General features: G+C 37.9%; 1 pseudogene; it reads right to left on the bottom strand.

Moving 5' to 3' along the window:
- Window positions 1-258: 258 nt before the first annotated feature.
- Window positions 259-11,234, bottom strand: part of LOC137633068 (proton-coupled folate transporter-like) — a 29,250-nt pseudogene continuing 18,274 nt past the window's right edge.

Here is an 11,234-nt window from a genome sequence, read left to right as displayed (position 1 = left end):
ACACACACATATTGGGACTATTCCATTATGAATAGTTTTTTTTTAATTGAATATCTGTACAATGACAATATTATGTGCAAACGCTGACCAACAATTGCAGCAACTGTTAATTAAGTTAAGGTCTGAGTTAATGTTTGGATTATCAGTTGATTAAATCAGTCACTGATCAGCATTACTATTTCACATCTGGATTTCATCTAAATAAAAACACATTTAAGCCTATTTTTGTCTAAGGCTAATTTCAATAGCAATATGTCTTTAGAAATGAACTGCTTGGTCGGTTTCAAACGCCATATTATCATGTCCTTGATCAGGTTTCACAGTTCCTTCAAAATTATCAGTCGTCTCATACTTGTCATAATCTTCCATTATTGTTTTGATTCCTTTATCTTGACGCTCATTCTTTTTGAGATGTCTCTCGGACATAAACACGCCAAATAGAACAGAACTGTTGAGAACACCGAAAAAGGCCGATAGGACATACGGTGACGTCACTAAGTAGTCCCTTGTGGCATCCCAGAAGCTCGTGAATGCAAGGCTCTTCGCTAAGGTCATGACTGTCTCCTGCATCGCCAGGATGCCGAAGATTCTGCCTATTTCACCCTTACCACCAATCTGAGGATACGAAATGCAAAGGTATGGTCATTATATCATCGGTCAGTGAAGAATTTGGACACAATGTTGACCGTTGAGTTACCGTTAAAAATCAAACGTCACATTGACCAGTAGGTTTTCAAGCGAAGATGATGAACATGGCAGACTGGATGGCAATGACTATAATTATAGATGTTTCCGTTTTTCCATTTCGACTGCGTTTTTATGGAGTGGTGTACCTGACAGCAGAACGGCTCCACAAAACAAGTTTTAATCGTATTTACTTGTTGACAAACATTTTAAGGCAATTTTTACCCTCGGCTTGTATAGAATATCACATTTCTGTTTATCTGTGGTTGTTATGCAACGATAAGTAAGAAACGAATGATGAGAACATTGTCTGGAATCTTAGATTCCCAATTCTGAGAGACATTGTTAATTGCACTTGTAGTCTTAATTGTTACTTTTAGGTTTTAAAATTTTACTTATATTCATTGCCCAACTAGGTTTGTATGTTGGCTGGTAGCGAATATTTGGGGAATGGAAATGGTAGAAGAGATGAAACGACGGGAAAAATAAATGATAGGTATTAATAACAGAATGCTTTCCAGTCAATACTGCATCCGTTCTGAACACATCATTATTATAATAAGTCTCATATTTCAATAAACTTAAATTGTCAAAATTTTATTTTGTAAGAAGTAATATTTAATAAACCCTTACATTGCTCAATGCAAGTCGGATTCCTACGTTACTGAGGTTATGCCACATCGAGAAGACCATTGCTCCGTAAACGATACCCGAAGAGGTCAGGTCGGGTCACGGCAATCAACAGCAGACTCTGGATGAATGTCATTCCCTCGGCAGTTGCTGCCAACAGGCAGTCAGGCATGGGGTATTTCTCCATTAATTTCAGAACTATTAAGGTAAACATCTGAAAAACAAAAAATATAGTTTTAACTGGAATACAACTCAATGATCCTCTAGAATGTTGAAAAAGTCTACACTTTTATTTAGCATGAATATGATTTACCCTGAATCAGGTAACAGCCTCTGATTGATTGTTTCATTTAAACAGTAAATTGATAAATTCCTCTTGACTTGTGACTCAATCATTGAAGAGAATTTGGGAATTTGTGCCACATGACCCAGTGCCGAGGACTAGGAGGCCATTTGGAACCCTGGTGCAAATGGAACTAAATTAGAAAGCTAAATGGAGTTGGGGAAACTCGGGAACTTGAGTGATAATTAATACTTACAGTGCACCACAGGCGTTACCCCTAGAATCATAAAAAACGGGACTATCCTTTCGTGATCCAATGACATAAATCATTGAATCGTTGTTGCGGCTTTGTTGCTCGATGGTCCATTATCAGATTAAATTAGTCAGCATTTGTTGCTGATATATGTATCACTGATCCATTATTAGAAGTGATGACTGTTGTTACTGATATGTGACCCGATTATCCATCACACCTAACTCGAGAGAGTTAGCAATTACTAAATAACTACCACTTGAAGCAACCTGAGTAGCTATTGCTACTTATCATTCTGGAAAACACCTTTATATGCTTCTTCCATGCTTACCTAGGAAGTGATGATGCATATGATTATTACCGTTTTTGTCTAGTAAATGTTAAGATTAATCTCTTAACATTGTAGATTAACTTATGTCTTCTTAGATACCGTAACAATCATCACCTATTTTTTGACTTGGGTTTTAAATCAGGAAATTAACTTACCTGTCCACATAAGAGGTAAACTGATGAAACTATTAGGGATTGGTCTTGGCTCCACTCCAAATAGGTCATCTCCAATTCTGCCAGGAAACTCGGAGGAGAAAACAAAATGAAAAAAGTAACAAAGAGAATAAGAAGCAAGTGAACTCGTTGCCTACTTGGCCTTGTCCTGAAAGCGACAATGCAAAGGTCGGACACATTTTTAGGATGGAGCAAATCCACGCATGGATTAATATGTCTCGGTGGAACTTCAGCTTCGTGTTTGATTTTGTCCTCTTGAAGGAATATGGTTGACACAAAGAAGGCTAAAATATAATATAACAAAACTAGAATTAAAGTCCAAAGAGGTTCTGCTTGGAACGTGAGTCCTGTCCCATATCCTGCTGCCTGACCTAAGATCATCCAGTTAGTCGCTATGCCTAGTCTTAGCGGTCTTGTCTTGGAGTTTGTCTTGTCTACAATCATACTGAAAAAGGCCATTAAGAAAAGGGATGGGCCTCCGACCACACTTCGCAGGACAGTGGCCGCCAGCAATACCTGCAAGATGAAACAAACAATTTTATCCATCTCTCAAAGTAAAACTAATTTCAACTAAAGGCATTCAAAGTTTTAGAATATTTCTTCTGAATATGTTCTTAGGCCTATATATCAATATATATGAAATCTTTTTTTGGCCAACGTAACAAATATCTGAGGCATTTAAAGTTAGAATAACTTTACTAATAATTTTCCTTTCGAATACAAATGTAGAAACCTCTTTCTGACAGTGGAGTTGTAGCTACTGGTATGTATCACTACTTACTAGTGACCATAACGGCCACAAGTATTCTTGTACACATTAAGTTCTTCTCAACCATATTTATCTGGTCACACTGATAGTGACACACCCCCATGACCAGATGTAGGATAACATCTTTTGCCTCCCCTCTCTTTCTATTCACAGACATGGAGGTATTTACTCACCTTGTTGGGATAATCTTTAAATACTTAATTCATCCCATCATTCGGCTAAGTTTCTTAGACTCTATTGTATTTATGCATTTACTGTTGTGGCAGAATATACCAAAACAAACCCCACACCCTTGAATCAATACTACTAACAAATATCTCTGCAATACAAGCTCTCCCTTTATGTAATCACAAACAAGACTTTGAAAGAAGGGACATTTAAACAAGAAATATTCCTTAAATCTATATTCTTTAAAACTAAATAATTAAAAAACACACTCACTAGAGAAAAACAACAACATTGTTATATATATTACCAAAATAACCAATAAATAGATTTATATATATCAGTGAACACACTCATCCACACCAGGCTATGCAGTCCAACAGTACACAGCTCACTGCCTAAGCTCTGCGGCAGATGGCGTATCTTTTTTTTTTTCAATTTCTCAGAACAATCAAACGCACTTTCAGTGTCTGTGCCTGTTCATCAACATCACCGTCATCATCATCATCATTATTATTATTATTATCATTATTATTATTATTATTATTATTATTATTATTATTATTATTATTATTATTATTATTATTATTATTAATAATTGCTAAGCTACAATCCTATATGGAAAAGCAGGATGCAATGACTTTTGGGAAGCTTAGGAATTATTTTCAAGTTTCGAGATTGCTTTAGAAGCAAACAAAAAAATTAGGCAGCATAAAAATAGAAAATTGTATGATTTCTGGGGCTCTATGTGATAAAGCACCAAGAAACCTGGATGGAGAGAAAACGTAATAAAGCATAGACTTCCAGAAGTAGGAACCCCTACGCCTCCAAAATGAATCATTGTATCTGCTTGATAATTACAACTATTATAGGATGAGTAAATTTATACAAAAAAAGTTGGTTTAGTTAAAAGTAAGGATATCAGTAAATATGATAATCAATCTGTTTTGATCAATGCTAAATCAGATACTCAAGCTCACATGCTTTGTGACATGAAGATTTAAGACACTGATCCCATTAAAGATATTAAACCCCACATATGAACTTCAGTTACGGTAAAGGAGTAGTCTTCGATAGAGACCTATATGATTTTTCAGAGCCAGAAATACTGGACATGTTTCTTCTAATGTTTGAAAAGTAAGTAAGATTCCCAAAACAAGCATGAAAGTTTTAACCTTTGAAATTCCAGTTATACCTGATCACGTAAATATTGAGAATGAAAAAATACATGTTCGAGAACATAAACCTAGGCATTTACAATGCTTCAATTATTTCAAATATGGTCATTCATCCTGGTACTGCAATAATACGAAGGTTTGTATTAACTGTTCTTCGTTAGAACATGGTGAATGCAACAGAGATATAACCTGTGCAAACTGTAAAGAACACCATAAATTAAACGATAAAAGTTCTAGATAATTCAAGAAAGAAGAAGCTGTACTTTGTACAGCAAATGTTGAACATATTAGTGTGGGCCAGGGATAGAATTTTCTTAATCGGCAACTTAATTTTGCTCAAGATGTTAAGGTGCTACGAAAAAGTAATAATCCACTACCCCTTATTACCACAGGGGAACAAGTGGTAGCACCTCCGCCGTCAGGTGCATCTCCCTTAGTGGTAGTGGCCCATGTCACGTCCGTGTGTGTGTTTTTATATGCTGTTACATTATTTATTTTTATTTCAGTATATTATCAGTATTATTTATTTTTATTTCAGTATATTATCAGTGTTGGAACTCATCTTTTTGTTCAGTGAACCCCCCCCCCTTTAGTTGTTGTTAGCTATTGAACAACTGTTATTAACTTTTGTTTTGTTTACTTTTGGTTTGATCGGACCAAGTGTGTCAGCGACGGAGTTGTGGTGGGATTGCCGAGTGTTCAGGACGCTAGTTCGGGCAATATTTTCTCCCCTACAAGACGTACGCTGCAGCGATCCATTTTATTAAAATTCAAGTTTGACTGCTTTGAGGATTTAGCGAGTGAGGAAATTGTCACTAGCGACTGTTTTTCTTCTGGACGTCGGCACGTACACGTTTGCTGGCAAGCACGTAAGTCACGTACGACTCGTCTTTGCTTCTTTGTATCTCCTCTCGTGCAAGGAGCACACGTAGAAGTGGGGCTGACGTAGGACCCCGGCTCTGTAGGATTTGCATCCGTTGTACCTTGCCGTACCTCGCCATGATCAAGGATCTTTGTGCTGCATTATACGTCGGGGGTTGAATAGCCCGTGAGGAGCCAAGTAGGGAGCCATCCCATAGATAAGAGGATTTCCCCCTTTACGTGCAACCTCGAGTTTCTTCGTTTGAGAGAATTAATTTCATTGGAGAGGGACATTGCCCTCGTAGATGTCTTAAGTTGATTGTGGCTGACCTACTGCGCTTTTATACTTGCTCAGAGACGAGTTGTGTTGGTCTCTGCCGTTATAGGCGAGGCATAAGGTTTGATATATATATATATATATATATATATATATATATATATATATATATATATATATATATATATATATATATATATATATATATATATATATATATATATATATATATATATATATTAATGATGGAAGTATCTTTTGATTCTCTTTCAGGGGAAATATCGCTAATTTTGTATATGTCTTGTGTGTAGTGATTATTTAGATGTAGGTAGGTAGGATTAAGGTTTATTCATGTTTATGATTGTTTCTTGTTAGACTTAAGGTATTGTCTTTGGGGCCCGCTCTAGTTGAGCACATAATCTTGATGTTTAGTGATTGTTTTGGGTATTTATTTTTGCATGGAATTAAGTTTGTTCCTGTAGGATTAAGTATTTCCTTGTACATTTTCGTGTATGTTCATTTACGTCTTTGAGATGACTTGGTACAAGGTTAATTTAGTTTTAAGGTCTTAGTCTTAAGGTATTAATTTGTTATTAAACTTTGTTAATTTTCTTGGTGTTTGACTGTTGCCTCCCCATTCTCTGTACTTGCATATTTACCGCCAACTATCTCATTTAATATCCAACAAAGAATCTGGGTCACGGCCTACCCAAATCGGGTCGTGACATTGTGGCGACCGTAACAGGATAGTTTGCGGGTGCATACAGAGATTGTGGTGGTGGAGCATCACTGAGGCTTTCGGTCATTGTTTGATATAAGTGTGTTTTTGTAAATTAGTTGTTGTCATAATGGAGGGTGTTGTTTTTGACCCAAGTGCCTTTTTAGGGTCCGTGGATTGCGCTCAGTATGTCCATGTACTGAATAAGAATTATTTGTTGCAATGTGCTCGGTGGTTAGGTCTAACTTTTAAGGCCTCAGCTACTCGTGCTCAGATACTGGAATTGGTAGTGGCCAAGTTGCCCTTGCCTGCCATTGATGAGGAAGGAGAAACTTCTGATGGCAAGTCTGACTCGGTGTCTGATGGCATGTCCGAGGAGGAGAGAGAGGAGGATGTAAGGGTTAATCCTGGTTTATCTTTGTTTGAGGATCTTTCCCCGGTGAATCTCCTTTATGAGGGTCCAGCTAATTTTCCCTTAAAACTCAACACCTCTACTAATCCTTTTATTTCAGGAGGTAGGCGAGTAAACACCATTAATGCTACTCCTTTTAACCAAAGTCCAGGAGGAGAGGAGTATCAGTTAATTTGTAAGCGGATAGAGCTTTTGAAACTGGAGCACGAGGAGAGTGAAAGGGTCAGGAAACACGAGCTTGAGGTTATTAGGTTGAAATGAGAGTTGGCTAGGTGCCAAGCAGGGTCTCATCAAGTTAGTTCTCCTAATGTGTTGAGCCAGGACAAATTTAATATCGGGGCTGCGCTGAAGTTAGTCCTTATTTTCGAGGAGAGTAATGTTCCCGAATTCTTTAAGGCCTTTGAAAGGGTTGCAACTCGTCTGGTTTGGCCTGGAGAATTCTGGACAGTTATCATCCAGTGCAAACTGGTAGGGAAAGTCTTAAGAGTGTATAATGCTTTGGAGGAAGGCATTGCCCGGGACTATAATAAGGTAAAGTCTCTGGTACTTAAGGCATACGATTTGGTACCTGAGGCTTATCGGTTGAAGTTCAGGACGGTAAATAAGCCCCCTTCCATGACCTTCGTGGAATATGCTCGTCTCAAGGAGGAACAATTTGACAACTGGGTGAAAAGTCGTCAGGTTGGGACTTTTTCCTCCTTGAGAGAGCTCTTGTGTCTTGAGGAATTCAAGAAGGTTTGTGGAAGGGAGCGGAAATTACACCTAGAGGAGGTGAAGGCTGTTAATCTCGACAATGCGGCCCAAATTGCTGATGAGTTTGTTCTAACCCATAGGGCTGGGTCAAGTAGCTTTAGTTTTACTAATTCATCCTCTCCTCATTTCAGGCCTCCTAAAGTAACCAGCCCGGGTAGAAGTTGGTCTAAGAATAATAACCTGGTTAATAAGACTTTTAGTCAAACCTTGTCTTCTCCTCCTAATAAGCAGGTAACTCCTGGAAAAACACACACACGGACGTGACACCCAGCCATCTGGGTCATGTGCTTAACCTGTTGAAGTTCGAGCACAAACCAACAATGAGGTCAAGATGGCTTCCACCACCTCAAAAGTACTATCATAGTCAGAATCCTCATCAGGTTAATCTCTCCTAGAAGTGGTAGCCCAAATTTCTGGGTCAAATAGTTGACCTGTTGAAGTTCGAGCACAATCCTCCAAGGAAGTCAATATGAATCCCTCCACCTCAAAAGCTTTGTCTCAGAGGAATCTCTACCTGACTTAATGGAGATTGGAAAACAAGAGCTTCCAAAAAGGAAAAGGTCCCCCTCGTCCTCACCTTCATCTATACCCAGTAAGTGCCTTCCCCCTCATGATCTTAAGGCTGATTTAAACAAAGATAACAGAAAGAAAGAAAAGAAGAGCGTTGCCATAATGAAACCTTTCTTTTCTAGGTTGTACCTGGCTCCACCTAAGAATCCCCAAAAGATAAATGAGACTAAGAAAAATAATGATAAAGATAATGTCCATCATCCAGCGGAACTGCAGAGGTCTAGATACTAGTATTGTTCAAATAAAAACCTTAACCAGTTGTTCAGACGCAAAGATAATTTGTCTACTGGAAACAAATATCAGCGACAATTCATTTAATCCTGGACTCAATTATAATTTTTGCAGATCCCCTCCTTTGCAGGCTGCAAAAGCTCAAGGTGGCACAGGCTTCATTATTCACAAATCTATAGAATTTGAAACCACCCCCCTCAATACACCATGTGCTGTTAGGACACATATCGGAAAAAAATTACATATGGGAAAAAAAATTACTTTATCCTCTTAGACCATGCGGGGAATCCAAGAAGTCTTAGACTCTCTGACCTCCAAGACCTGATCGATCAGCTCCCTGACACCTTTATTTTCATGAGTGATTTTAATGCAAAGCACACTTTATGGGGTGGATATGTGTGTGATAGATGGGGTAATCTTGTTGAGTTCATTGATAACAATGATCTAATACTAATGAATGATGGTTCTCCAATTAGGTATGATGTATTCCACAACTCTACATCAGCCATCGATTTGTCAATCTTTTCCTCATCCATTCGATTGGATTACATTTAGTCAGTCAACCAATACCTACATGGCAGTGACCACTGACCAATAATGTTAATTTATACCCACAATCTTCCTTTTCCATGTTCACCAAAATGAAAGATACATGAGACAGACTGGACATATTATGAGAACTGTGCACACACCGATAGAGAGTATGGTAAGTTTACATCTCCAGTACATGCTTACCAACATCTTTCATCTATTATTGATGGTAATGCTAGCAAGTTTATACCTAAAATATGGGGCTTACCTCATCACTTTCTAGTTCTTCGGTGGAGTAAAGAATGTGCCAATGCAAGGAAAGTGACCCAAATTTACTTAAGAAGATATTTAATAACGAACTATGGAACATAGAATAGCGTACCTCAGAGCCTGAGCCAAACAAACCAAAAACTTTTAAAAAATCAAAGAGAGCATCTTAGAGGAAATATATATCTAATATCAATACCAAAATTCCTTCAAAGGAAATATGGGACAAGGTTAGAAAACCTCAAGGCAAGTCTGTCCCTAGACCTTTGCCAATATTAAGGGAAAATAATAGATATATATCAGAACCCAAAGATGTAGTAGAGGTACTTGCTAAGCACTTCACTCGTGTATCAAGTGTTGACAATTATTCCCCAACATTTCAACAAATTAGAGCAACAACATCTGTAGTCACTCCTGCCTTTTCCAATACTGAAGCTTTTAACTTACCATTTAGTATGGAAGAGATGCAAAATACTATCTCTAGCTCGTCTTTGACTGCCCCAGGGGAGGATGAGATCCGATATGAAATGATTTCACATCTCCCAGTGGTTACTAAGGATTTTTTATTAGAAACCCTTAAGGGTCTATGGGCTTCTCATACACCTCCTTATTCCTGGGATCATTTAATCATAATTCCTGGCCACAAATCTGGTAAAGACCCATAATTGCTACCTAGTTATAGGCGTCTAGCCTTGAATAGTTGCATATGCAAACTATTTGAGAGAATGGTCAACAACAGACTTGTGTGGTATCTAGAATTAAAAAAAAAAAAAAAACTTTTATAAAAAAGGCAGTATGGTTTCGGAAGAACCAAAGTACGCTACACCCTTTGCTGATGTTATCAAGGGAAATTTTAAATGCCCTTTCCAACCAAAACCAGGTGGTGGGTATCTTTTTTGACCTCGCAAAAGGCGTATGACACCACTTTGAAGGGGGGTTACTTTAAAACAATTAGCCTCGTGGGGTATAGAAGGACATATGTTTTCTTTTATTAAAGAATTTTTATCAAACCGATTAATCAAAGTAGGAGTAGGGTCAGAACTCTCTTCATTCTACATGCAAGAAGAAGGTGTCCGCCAAGGCAGAGTACTGACTGTGACCTTATTTGCCGTTGCTATCAATAGTCTCATGAGTCGCCTACATCCTAGCATACAGGGGTCACTATTTGTTGATGGTTTTACAATATATTGTAGTGGATCATCTGCACTACAAGCATGCCAAAAGCTTCAAATTGCTTTAAATATATCTTCTGCATGGGCAAATTCTTCTGGATTCATGTTCTCTCCTCAGAAGACCAAAGCCATCTGTTTTACTTGTACTCATAAAAGAGAAGAGATCCCCACCCTTTTCTTAAATGATAGTATTTTGCACCGTGAGGATAATATAGAGTTTAATGGGGTAATTTTCGACAAGAAAATTATCTTTGGTCCCCATATAAATGATCTATCCATCAGGGTTAAAAAGTCACTAAACATCTTGAAAGTTGTATCTCATTTTGATTGGGGTGCTGATAGAACAACTTTGCTTGGAATTTATACATCCTTGTGACTGAGCAAGTTAGACTATGCATGTCAAATTTATGGGTCAGCTAATAAGACTACTTGAAAATTTTGATGTTGTTCATAATATGGGGTCCCGCATCTGCACTGGTGCATAAAGAACATCTTCCATTGATGGTCTGTATGTGGACTCTGGCATGCCTCCCCTTTCCATCCGCAGAGAGGAGTTGAGTTTGAGGTTTTTAGCTAGATCCCTCACTATAAAAAACAATCCTAACAGCAAATATGTTAGGGCTCCTTTAGTTCGAGCTCCTAACAGATTAAGAGTGCCCAAGCCTTTGGAAGTACAACTGAAAAATGATTCCAGTGAAGTTTTTTTACAGCACAGGTAGCAGAGGTAGGATATCCCAAGTCTTACCATTGGTGTAATCCACCTGTTAAAGTATGCTTTACGTCAAAAGGGAAAAATATCTTACCCAGTAAGGTATTGAAAAGTGATTTTTAAATCATGCTGCTCAACATCATGGGAAACATGTTTTTCCGGAAGGTTTCAAATCGGCTGCAGGATTTGGAAGTGCAATTGTGGTAGGTGATATTGTTAATAGAAAAAAACTTCCCTTCTCTTGTTCGGTATTTATTGCTTAGCTGT

The sequence above is a fragment of the Palaemon carinicauda genome, chromosome 42 (assembly GCF_036898095.1).
Source record: "Palaemon carinicauda isolate YSFRI2023 chromosome 42, ASM3689809v2, whole genome shotgun sequence".
In the NCBI taxonomy this organism is placed as follows: domain Eukaryota; kingdom Metazoa; phylum Arthropoda; class Malacostraca; order Decapoda; family Palaemonidae; genus Palaemon; species Palaemon carinicauda.
This window is presented reverse-complemented; position numbering and strand designations above follow the sequence as displayed.